The following is a 13,121-nucleotide window of genomic DNA, read 5'->3' on the forward strand; positions in this document are numbered from 1 at the left end:
TTTGGAAACCAAAAGTTATCGATAACTTTTCTATAGAAATCTGAAATTATCGATAACTTTTCTATAAAAACAAAAGTTATAGACAACTTTTCTATAAAAACAAAAGTTATCGACAACTTTTCTATAAAAACAAATGTTATCGACAACTTTTCTATAAAAACAAAAGTTATCGACAACTTTTCTATAAAAACAAAAGTTATCGACAACTTTTCTATAAAAACAAAAGTTATCGACAACTTTTCTATAAAAACAAATGTTATCGACAACTTTTCTATAAAAACAAATGTTATCGACAACTTTTCTATAAAAACAAAAGTTATCGACAACTTTTCTATAAAAACAAATGTTATCGACAACTTTTCTATAAAAACAAATGTTATCGACAACTTTTCTATAAAAACAAAAGTTATCGACAACTTTTCTATAAAAACAAAAGTTATCGATAATTTTTCTATAGAAACCAAAAGTTATCGATAACTTTTCTATAGAAAATAAAAGTTATCGTTAACTTTTCTATAGAAAACAAAAGTTATCGATAACTTTTTTATAGAAAATAAAAGTGACCGATGACTTTTCTATAGAAATCAAAAGTTTTCGATAATTTTTCTATAGAAATCAAAAGTTTTCGATAATTTTTCTATAGAAAACTAAAGTTGTCGATAACTTTTCTGTAGAAAATAAAGGTTATAGAAAACTTTTTTATAGAAAATAAAAGTTATCGATAACTTTTTATAGAAAATAAAAGTGATCATTAACTTTTCTATAGAAATCAAAAGTTATCGATAACTTTTCTATAGAAATCAAAAGTTTTTGATAATTTTTCTATAGAAAACAAAAGTTGTCGATAACTTTTCTATGGAAAACAAGAGTTATCGCTAACTTTTCTATAGAAAACTGAAGTTATCGAAAACTTTTCTATAGAATAGTTATCGATAACTTATGTTTTCTATAAGAAATTATCGCTAACTTCTATTTTCAATAGAAGTATTATTGTTAATGTTAATTTTTATATTTTAAAGAAAAGTTTTTGCATAACTTTTGTTTTTATAGAAAACTTTTCTATAGAAACCTAAAGTAATCGATAACTTTTCTATAGAAAATAAAAGTTATCGAAAACTTTTCTATAGAAACCAAATGTTATCGATAACTTTTCTATAGACAACTAAAGTTATCGAAAACTTTTGTATAGAAAACAAAAGTTATCGATAACTTTTGTTTTCTATACACTTTTGTGTAGAAAACAAAAGTTATCGAAAACTTTTCTATAGAAAATTACTGTTATCAATAACTTTTCTATAGACAATACAAACTATCGATAACTTCTGTTTTCTATAAAAATGTTTTCGATAATTTGTATTGTCTATAGAAATGTTATCGATAACTATAATTTTCAATGAAAAAGTTTTCGATAACTTTTCTGTATAAACTAAAAGTTATTAATAACTATTCTATAGAAAACAAAAGTTATGCAAAAACTTTTCTTTAAAAAATAAAAATTAAAATAATATTTCTATTGAAAATTGAAGTTAGCGATAATTTCTTATAGAAAACATAAGTTATCGATAATTATTTTTTAGTTTTCTATAAAAAGGTTATCCATAACTTTAGTTTTCTATAGAAAAATAGATTAAAAATAAATTAAGTTTTCTATAAAAAAATTATCGCTAACTTAAATTTTCAATAGAAATGTCATCCATAAAAAAAAAATAAAAAAAAAAATAATTTATTTTCCAAAGAAACGTTATCGATAATTTCTATTTCGATACCTTTTTCATAGAAAACAAAAGTAGTCAATAACTTTTCTATGGAATAGAAAATTTATCAATATCTCTTCTATGAAAATATATTCTAAAAAACTAAAGTTATTGATAATTGTCTGTGGAAATTAACTGTTCTATGAAGGATAATAGTTATAGAAAATTAAATGAAAATTTTCAATAAAGTCTTCACAGCTAATAAATCTTCCTACAGTTATCGATTAATAGTAAAATTTGAGATATTAATAAATTTTGTACAAAAAGTTGCTCGTGTTTCTTAATACTATAGAATATTCGTTTTTTATGATTTCTATCATCAAACAAATTTATTTTTAATATTCTATATTTGTTTATCCTTTAAACAATTTGTTACGCTAAAAATCACCACATTTTGAACAACCAACATATTGATTCATCCTTAATTAAGTGTATACAGTGTTGGGTATCACTAAATGTCGACCTTGACCCACCATCATCATCAAAGTTATTTTCTTTTTGGAATTGTACTAAATAGAAATATTTGTTTGAAATTGTTGGTGAGCTTTTAATACGAGTATTCATGGATTTTTTACATACTAATGACTATATTCATACATATATGTACTTATACATGTAAATTGTATCCCTGCAGGTCTTGGAACTAGTACTACAAAAGCATCCATTGGTTATCCATTAATATACTTGCAAGGTTTGGAATATATCATTCCACTTATTAGTGGTATTACTATAAATGAGCCTATTTTACAATTTTCAAAGTAAAGATTTCGTTCGAATTCTAAGCAAAAGAAAACTGTTTCCTTCAAATAAATATGAAATTAGGGAAACCCAAATTAGTTTTTATTTGCTTAAAATGCGAACGAAATATTTAATTCGAAAATTGTGAAATAGGTTATTAGTCGTTTGGTGGCATGTACAACAAATAAACCATTTTCCAGCTTTAGTTTATAGCACGCAATTTCCAATTTTGTTAGCACCCTTTGCATGCATATATCGCAACAGCGATTTTGTTGGTGAAAGGTAATGCAAAGGAAACCAAATTATACTCTCCACATTACATTAGCAAAGTAACTATGCAGTAACAACAATCTTAATTTGTTAAACCTGTGTACATACGTAGCGTTAAAGCTTGTGTAAAGTTTCCAATTGCTACCCTTGAAGCTGCAGGAATATTGTAAATGTGAAAGAAAATGTGTATCTATATATGTGTATTTGTATCTAAAGAATAATATACCCGTATTGATTGTACACGTGCTAAAATAAATGTTTTCAAATTGAGGTTTAAGTGATTTTTTTCATCTCTGCGTTATTTTTTTTTCTAGCAAATATTTATTATAAAATATTTTGTTATTAAGCTTTGTCTCTCTATTTAATTTTTTGTCAACACGAAAGTCTACTTGAGTTTAATAAATATTTCTCTTTAAATACTTTATTTAGAGGATTTTGTTTGTAAAGGTGAGTTTCAGTAAAATATATTAAATAATAATTGAATTTCATTATTGCACTTACATACATAGATATATTTAGTTAATTAAATTGTTTAAAGGAATTCCATTAATTTTTAATTAGGGTTTTTGTTTAATGACGTTTTTAAGGGGACATCGCTGAAATAAAATGTAATAGTATTTAAAAGAAGTTTTCTTAATTGAACTCATTGGCCATGACACAAAAGCTGTAAAAGAGTAAAGGATGTTGGGGAATTTTTAAGTTTGTTTTATACTAAAGGTATGTTCATTGTACAAACTTAGTTGACAAAATAAATGTGACCATTAAAAAAATCGATATTTCTTTAGCAAAAATATGGTTATGATATGCTAATAACATACTTCTAAATGACTTCTACCTGCCATATGTATTACTTTGAATTCATTTAGTAATGGTTGAATTATAATTTGAGTTATATTAGACATAAGCATTTTACAGGAATTCAAGTTGAAATCAAGTGTAATTCAAGCCTTGAATTATAGTCAAGCAATTGAATTACAGTTGTATTACACTTAATTTCAATAGCATTCTCCAGTAAAAAGGAAAAAATAAAGTTTTTTGTTTGCAAAATATTTAATTTTTCATGTTTAAAACATAATTACATTACAACAAAATGTACAAGTGCTTGAATTTATGGAGCTTTAGTACTTATTGGGTAAGTACACAAGAAATTTGTTATGTCGATATACCTTTTGATAGGAAATGTAAAGGTCTAAACAAATACTTATATAATTTAAAAAATGAACATTTCGCAATCCCCAAAAAAAATTTTCGTAATCTTGTCCATAAAGATTACATCTGGTTTGGGCTGATAAATGAATAATTTATTCCAAAGTACATCATATCTAAAATTGTGGTTCCTTTTGCAATTCAATGATTGGATTTAAATTAAAAATGTCGGTAAAAGTAGGTTACATTTTTAAGAGCCTAGAGAAACCACTATTAGCGTTTTCTACTATAGAGATATACTTGTAGAGATAACTTTAAACAAAATATTGAGTGTATGACATAAAAATGCTGGATTTTAGTGTCATTATGATGACAGATATTTATCATTTATTCTCACTTAGTTATTGAAAATTATAGTGTAAAGAACAAAGTTTTTTTTGCTTCGAATATGTCGAATTTTGTACCAACAAAACGTCATACGCGGGAAGTTTTGCTTTACTTCTGTAATTTGAAAAAAAATGCCGCTGAAGCACGATTGTGTAAATGTGTAAAATTGTGTACCGCACGAATTGAAGCCGAAAGACCTTGAAAGACGATTTTGCATGTCCGAAATGATGTTTGAACGCTATAGAAGAAAATAATTATTGAGCCGAATCAATACTTGCGATCTCGTACGATAACCCGAAGCGTGAGAAATCGAACGTGAAGCCCGACCAACCAGCCGAATCGACACAAAAGACAAATATCCATGGCGCTAAGGTAATTCTCTGGATTTGTTGGCATCAAATGGCTCCTATATATTATTAGCTGTTTAAATATGTCCAGACCATCACATGGAGCCTGTACCGAATTTAACTAATTCGTTTGAAGCGAGCATTGGCCGAAAAACACCTTGAATATGCAGCCGGACATGAAACCGTAATATTTCATCATGACAACGCTCGGCCACATGTTGCGATATTTGTTAAAAAGTTTTACAATAACAGTGCAAAAATGGAAATTAACCCTTAAGAGCACTTTGGTTCCAAATGACCCTCAACTTTAAAAATCAGGAAAAACACAGTCAAATTGAGGGTAATTTTGACCTCTAGACTTCACAAAATTTAAATCGCAGGTCCGAAAAAACTGTAGGAGGTATTGACATCTTTTTTTTATATTTTTATTCCCTATTGTATTCTCAATAAATCCGAATGTGGTGATCAAAATGTTCTGAAATTTGTTTAACAAAATTTTTAAAAATTTGAAAATGTAGTTTTGAATTTGACGTGAAAAAATAAAATTTTTTTGGTCATATCTGCGAATAGGTTAACGGTATTCTACGAAGACAAAAACTCATACACAAGTAAATACTAGGGTATTCAATTAATCGGGTTTCTGGTTTAATCGGTTAATCGAGCAAATAATTATTCAATTAACCGAATAATTTCTATTTTAATTTTAAACTGAAAAACAAACAAAACATAGCAATTAAACAATCCTTTTTATATACAAATGTGAGTTTTTTCATAAAACATTCTAGAAAAAAGGTCATTTCCAAATTCCTTAGTTTCAGTTTTGGAGCTATACTTCAAAAAACTATTGTTAGATGGGAATGTTCATGAGTTAAGGCATAAAATATGAGTGTTTAAAACTATATTTCTATATAAAGTGCAAAAAAATCGGTTAATCGGTTAATCGACACAAATTAATCGGTTTATTTGTTATTTGAAAATCGGCAATTTTAAATTATTCGAACAGTTAACCGACAAAAATTAATCGGTTAACCGATTAACGGTTAATCGATACCCTAGTAAATGCGGATATATTTTATGTATATGTAGCCTTTATTTTAATATTTCACAATTCAATTATTTTATATTAAATTACAAAAGTAATTATTTAATGGCAACATTTTCACAAAAACTTAAAAATATTGCATTTTTTCCCCAACTTCGTTTTCACGAACTTTAATCCCCGTGCGGCCCGCCAATTTTTAACCAATCGAGCTCAAACTTTTGTCAATTTTTTTTATATCGTAACCTCACACAAAACTGCCCTTCGTTTTTGAAAAATCTAAAATAAAAAATAAGGTCCACCTTAAGGAACATAAACAACCACTTTCTGCGACCACCCTAATGAATTGCTATTAAGGAGGAAGTTTTTAATACAAAACTAAACACTGTACAGTAAATACTGAAAGTTGTTGAACTTTTTGAGGCGAATTATCGCTGTTAAGAGTTTACCTATTCTTTTACGTTATATAAGATTGTGATAAAGGCACAGTACTTTTTGTCTACAACTTTTCAATATTGACAAATTTTCTATTATATTTCGCTTTCTATGATTCATATAAATTCTACACCTGAAATGAAAATGTAGATTTGAATTTAGTCAAATAAAATATTCTTTAACAGCAAATATTGATTTTTTCATAAGGATTTGTTAATAAAGCAAAAAAACCCCAACGAAAATACAAAAAAAAATTATAATTTTAAAAGAAAACGTATAAAATATTTAAATGAATATAAGGGCCTTATAACCTTGGCAAGTAGAAAAAAAAGAAACAGCAAAAAAAAAAGTTAAATATTTATCATACAAACAAGGTAATTGAACTTAAAATTTACTTACAATACAACAAAATACTACAACTAGTCACATACATACCATGGCTTTTATATGTCACTTTATTCCGAGAAGAAAAATGTTGGGTATTTTGCTACTTCTTGACGTTGATCCTTTAGATTATACACACGTACATGTAGATGCAAGTGTGTAAAGTATGGCATGTGTGTCTTTTTAACACAAACAAAAAACAATAAAATTGTAGACATCCAATTTGTTTTAAATTCACATTATGATCAGTTGTAAGCAAGCGGTAGAGTAAACTTTTTAGGCCAACATTTTCCCCTAAATTTGAGGGTTTTAAATATAAACTTTTAATAAAAATATTAATATTTTGTTTTCTTTTCTTTTAATCACTTTGCAATTATATTTAATAAACTTTTATTTTTTTTCAGCTCCACGTTTTAATTTTCACCTATATACGCTGTGGTACCTCAACAAAAACACTCATGCCGCAACTAGAATGAAAAAGAAGCAAAGAAAAAACCATATAATAATTTTTTTTTAATTTCCTTAATGATGTTTTAAAAAGGTTGTTTTTCTTTCTTTATGAGTTTGTTTTTTCTTTTTGTCGCTTTATCAAGATTCAGTTTTTCCTTTTATAACGTAACGTTAAAGAAATCTTTGAGATTCACTTTTTCTTCTAGGTGTTTTTCTTATTTATTGTTTTGATTTAATTTTTTTCTCTTTCAGCTCTTTAAGTATTTTATTAGATTATCGAATATTTTATAATGGTCTTTTAAATACCGAAACGTGTTACTTAATTATTTTGTATGCTTGCCGCACGCCCGCTCGTACGTTCGTTTTCATTATTACAAAATATCAGATGCCAGAGATGAGACCACGTTTCACTCTCACAGATCAAATCAAAACAACACAACAAACAGCAAATCAGCAGCAAAAGAAATATACAACATACTATACAATATACACAAAAACAAAAACAAGAGAAACTAAAATAAAATAAAAGTTGTCGAAGAAAAGTATCTGCAGAATGCAACAATTGCAAACTATGGCTATAGGTAGACGGACATACACACGTAGCTAGTCAAACATAAACAACAACTGAAATCGTATATAACGAATGTATTTAATACCCTACAGTATCAGTTTAGTCCGACATATTTTAGCTCATGTCCCAAATTTGAAAATGGTTGTCCCAAAAAATCCCCATTTCAAAATTTAAATACCCAAAATGTTATTATTAAAGAATCGCTTTATTTTTAATAAAAACATTCATTCTATTAAAACGTACACAATTTGACTAACTTTTTGTATTTGCAATAACTGCTGCTTGTAGTACTTTCTGACAAAATTTTCTTATTGAAAAAATAAAATCAAATGTACCAAATTAACAAACACAGAATGTTTGTGAAAAAATATAAAGTTTTCTTTTCCAAGGCCAATTCTATCTGATAGCGAGATAAATAGAATTTCTAATTTTCCGACCTTTTTTGATTCCCTCCATCTGCTTTTGCTTACCCCATTTTTGTATTGATATTGTTAATGTAAGGGCAGCAACCAAACAAAAATTGTGGGTTACATCACTTTTGTGTTGATGGCCTCATATGTATATCTATATTTACCACTTTATTCATAACATAGGGCAACAAAATCGAAAAAAAATTAGAGGCTTTTTAAACCAATGCACAATTTTGATGTATTGTGGTTCCAGTAGTCCAGTAGAACAAAGAGCGTTTTCTTTTAAATTTTTAAGTAAAATTGTAAATTTTTTTGGACGTTTCTCCACATAATTAATGATTACTTAAGGTGACCATACGTCCTCTATTTTACAGGACAATCATCTATTTTAACTGGCTGTCATCTATAAAATTTGTGTACTCTATTTGTCATCTTTTTCCATAATCTGCCATCTTTTGTCAACTTAATTTTTAAAAGCATGATCAATATTTATTTTTAAAATCAAAAAAATTTTTATTTCACGCCGGTCACCGGTTTTTTTTCTGTCAAATTGTATAGAAAATGTCGTGCCGTGATTGTTCTCTTAATAAAAGAGAAGTATCTCCCAATGAAAAACTCAAAAAAAGTTTCCACATGTTATTGCCGAAGTGTTATTAATGATTAATTTACATTTTTGTGCTTTTATTGTAAATACTAGACTTTATGCTATATTTTTCTAAAGTTTTATTAAAATCGGCCTAAAAATATATAACGTTTCGTTATCTTTCAATTAGAAATTCCAGATATTGAAAAATGTTAACCTTCACGATTAACCCTTAACGTTTTCCGATTTTAGTAAAACTTTCAGAGGATGTTTAAAATAATGTGGACGGCCTGTACATCCATACAATCTCGGAGCACTCTAATATAACATAAATTGAATTCTGTAAAAAATGATGAATTCAAATAAATTTTTGACTTTTTTTTATGTCATCTATTTTCATTTTTAAAATCTGGTCGCCTTAGATTACTCAAAAATGGTTAGTCCGATATTATTAAAGTAAACTTAGATAAATTTAAATTACATAATCTTTATATAAATAAATAACAAATTGAATCAAAAAATATATTTTTAACGTGAAAAATTGTAAACGGCAGAATATGTTCAGATTTATTGCTTTATCGCAAAGCTACAAAATGAGATATCGATCATAAAAATCTATTGATCCTCTTCGAATTTATTTACAATAAAGTGAATTCGCTCATTTACCAAATTAGCTTTATTTGTTGGTTGGTATAGTTCATTCACAAAATCAAGAGGATTTTGAATTTTAATAATACAATGTCTGCAAAACAAAACTCACTCCAAGCCATGTCATTGTAATCAACACATATTTAAGCAGTACGTGTTCATCGTTCAATTTAGGAAAATAAATAACCAAACTTTGTCCGAATCAATCACTTTTATTGTTTTTTTAGATTTTTATATTTTATCAAAAGTTTTATGATATTTTTAAATTTTTAGATTTGAATTAACCCAATGAAATCCAAAAAAGATGTAAATATTGTTTTAAGTGGCTACTGCCAAGTGCTGAGAAAATTTTTTGAAATTTATACCATTTTTTATAATTAAGGCAGATTTTTACTGTTTTATTAACGAAATATCAAGAAAAGTGTCTTAAAGGGTCTTAGGGTTAAATATATGCTTTCTTGAAATCGAATTAAAAAGTTTCATAGGATAAAAAGTCCTGAAATGCATGTGAAATAGTTTAAAAAATATAGTGAACATTCTAAAACACAGATAAACAATTTTAAAAAATAATTTTTTGACTTTAATCAAAATTATATATTTAAATTCCCAAAAGTTGGATAAATTGCATATCCGATTTTTTTTTTAAATTTACTTCCGGTATAAAATAGTTTTGTATTGTAAAAATGTATTGAATGCTTAAATTTTTCTTTAACTAAAAAAGGCTTAAGTAAATTTTTTATACCCACCATAAAAAATGGGAGAAGACCAATCTATCTCCTTCCGTCTGTTTGTCGATAGGGCAAATGATTTCACATAGCCCCCATACCAATTTAGTAATGTATTGAATGATTAAATTTTTCATCAAATCTATTACAAAAAGAAAAATCCAAATTTATTCAATTTGTATTATATTTGAACTAACAAAAATTTAAACATTCAAAGGCTCAAAAAATTATGTTATAAATTAATTCCATTATGAATTAATTGAACGATGAATGAATAAAAGCCAAAGTTTTAATTCCGAAGTAAGATTTTTAGTGAAATAGACTCTAATTGAAATAATTAATTCGAAGCTCTGTTATGGAGTAATAATTTAATCAAAATTCATTATAATGAATTTAAAACTATTTCACTATATTAATTATTATAAAAGAAATTATTTATGAATGTTCAAGTCAAGACCTTGTATGGGGACTAGGTACAAATGCTGCCCGATTTTCGCCCTACTTTACTGTATAATTTCAGAGTGCTTAAAACAAATTTATGCAAAATGTTATCATGATTGCAGCATAATCAACGTATTTACAGTACACTCACGATAATATGAACTAATTAAAACCAGGCCAGTTCACTTTTACAAGATTGTTCATATTTGCGAATGGCATCTAATTCCCATCAACAGCTAGGATAGTTCAAAAATTATTAAGCAGATGAATTAGAATTTAGCAGATGAATTAGATTTAGATTTCAACTCTGTGTAGATAGATAAAATAAGTTTTAAAAAGCTTTAACGTATGAAAAGCTTAGTTCACTAATTTCATATTTTAGAGTACCCTATGGAAGTAAAAATTGTTCATATTATGGGGTGTTCATATTATCGCGAGTGCACTGTACCTATTTTGGGGTGTTATTATTATCGCAAGTCAACTGTATTATTACTCAAACAGTATTCCGGGGGACATTTGTAAGGGATTTAAGTGAAATCATGGACCGTTTTTGTCCATTTTCAATACCACACAAATCTTACCGAAAGGGAGTATTTGTTTAAAATATTTCCTTTCGTTTGGGCCCTATCGTGTTTTCAACAGACAGACGGACATACATAATGTGATTCAAATTACGAAAATTGTATTTTCAATAACTTTTTTGTTTTTGAGCACTTGATCGAATTTCGAAATACATAATTAAAACATGTTAAATCCTTAATAAATATCATTATTTAAATTATTAAAACAAATACAAGGTACAAATTTTTTTGAAAATAAAATATTTTCTTAAGCACCTATTTCACTTTTCTTTTTTATTCCATTCGATAAAGTAGAATTTAATTAACAAAAATTTATTCAGTGAAGTACTGATTGAATAATATGTACCTATTATGAATTTATTTCACTACCTATGAATTAATTCAGCAATGACTGAATTGAATACGATTAAAAATCTTTGAATGAAACTAAAGAAAATAAAGAATGGCATTTACAATTATAATTAAGATCTAAGTAAATTAAACATAAATTTAATTAATTGGCTCGAAGCCATGGCTAGGTACCTATTTGGACATAAATTAAAGTGAAATGTTTTAAAAACAGCTGTATTTTTTCTACAAAACTGCAGAATTTGGTAGGTTTCCATGAAAAATATTATAGGATTTTAAATGTTGATAATCTGTCTCTATTTATGTAGTATTTTATAAAGAAAACTCCTTCATTCATTAAACTGTAACAAACATTAAAGATAAACTAATCATAGCCAACTGTGGCAAGTAGTGCAGGTTATTGAAAAACTCAGCACTGCTGCATCAAAATACAACAAACCAACAACTATAAAAACAAACTGAAGGCATGACTAAAACAAAAACAAAGAAACTGCAAAAAAACTTTACGAATTAAAGAAACAAAATAAATACATATAAACAGCAACAAAACACAAACTAACAAAAACAACAATGTACAAAATATAGGTACATGATAAAGCAACAACCAAAACAAACAGTCAATAGTTCGATAGTTTAGTGGAAACAAAACAAACAAAAAAACTAAAACAAAACAAAAGACAGCCCAAAAAACAGCAAAATCAAAACATACAACAAAAATGAAAGGGAAAACCCAACAAAACAAAATACAATATAACAAACACAACAACAGCAACAATAACATTAAATTAAACATAAAAAGCAACAAAACCAAAGAAAGAAAAAATCACACACTAAAAACGAGAAGTTTTTTATCCATCCAATTTAAAACACGTTTGTGTGTTTGTGTAAAACTTTACATTTTACACAAACACACGCGAACGACAGACAGACAGACTGACTTCTTTTTTAGTCATAATGATGTATAAACAACAACAACATCCACTTGTATCTGGTTTAATAAAAGTGACTAAAGAAAAAATAAATCTCAAAGATTTTTCAACAATTTAAACATTTATACTCGACTCGTAATAATACTTTTTTAGTATTTTTGTTTAAACAAAATTCTTCAGTATTTTTTTCGTATTTAATTCTTAGATTTCTTTTGTATTTAAAATTGGCTTTATTTACTTTTATTTTTCACATTTCTTTATGCTCGCACATTTAGATTTCTTCTTATTTTTATTATTAATTTTGTTAATCGGTAGTATGTACAAATACACTATTTTAGTTTGAATGAAGCTTAAAAGATTTTTGTTATATTTAAGTACATAATATGAATATTTATTATTTATTTATTCACTTTTATTTATTTAATAATTTATTTATTTAAAATATTTCTTGTGCTTTGTTATTCCAGTATTAATAATTCTTAATGCGCTCTTAATGTTTTAACACGCACGCCGTTCAAATCAAAACTAAATCTTGTTACTAGTAAACTGCTTAGTTGTTGGGTTCGTTATATTTTCACACAACAACTTTAGTAATTCGAACTTCGTACATGTTCGATCTCGAACATAACACAACATGTTGCCATTTTAACTAGATGAAAGAAACACACACAAACTCAGTAAAATAAAACAAATAAGAACCTCAACACAACAAGAACATGTGTTTGCAAAGAATAATATCAAATTTATTATGAGGGTCCAGTTTTGCCAACGATTGTTTGGCTAATTTAAACCAACCACCATCTTGACTAGCCATCAATTTATTCAGTCAGCGAACAATTTTGTGTGCGCACATTTGTCTTGTTTGGCCACCATTTGTCAATGTTACGTTCCGGTCCACATGAGACAAATTTATGTAAGGACAAGAAATTGCCCGC

At 26.9% G+C, this 13,121-nt stretch overlaps 1 protein-coding gene across 1 annotated transcript in view; it reads right to left on the reverse strand.

Moving 5' to 3' along the window:
* Positions 1-12,676, reverse strand: part of Ac13E (Adenylyl cyclase 13E) — a 162,189-nt gene extending 149,513 nt beyond the window's left edge. The window contains exons 1-2 of the mRNA XM_065508642.1: positions 12,425-12,676; positions 6,552-6,967 (exon numbers count right to left, since the gene is read on the reverse strand). The gene's annotated coding sequence lies outside the window, so the exon portion shown is untranslated. The remainder of the gene's footprint in view (positions 1-6,551; positions 6,968-12,424) is intronic.
* Positions 12,677-13,121: the final 445 nt, after the last annotated feature.

This window comes from Calliphora vicina, chromosome 4 (genome assembly GCF_958450345.1).
Source record: "Calliphora vicina chromosome 4, idCalVici1.1, whole genome shotgun sequence".
Taxonomy (NCBI): domain Eukaryota; kingdom Metazoa; phylum Arthropoda; class Insecta; order Diptera; family Calliphoridae; genus Calliphora; species Calliphora vicina.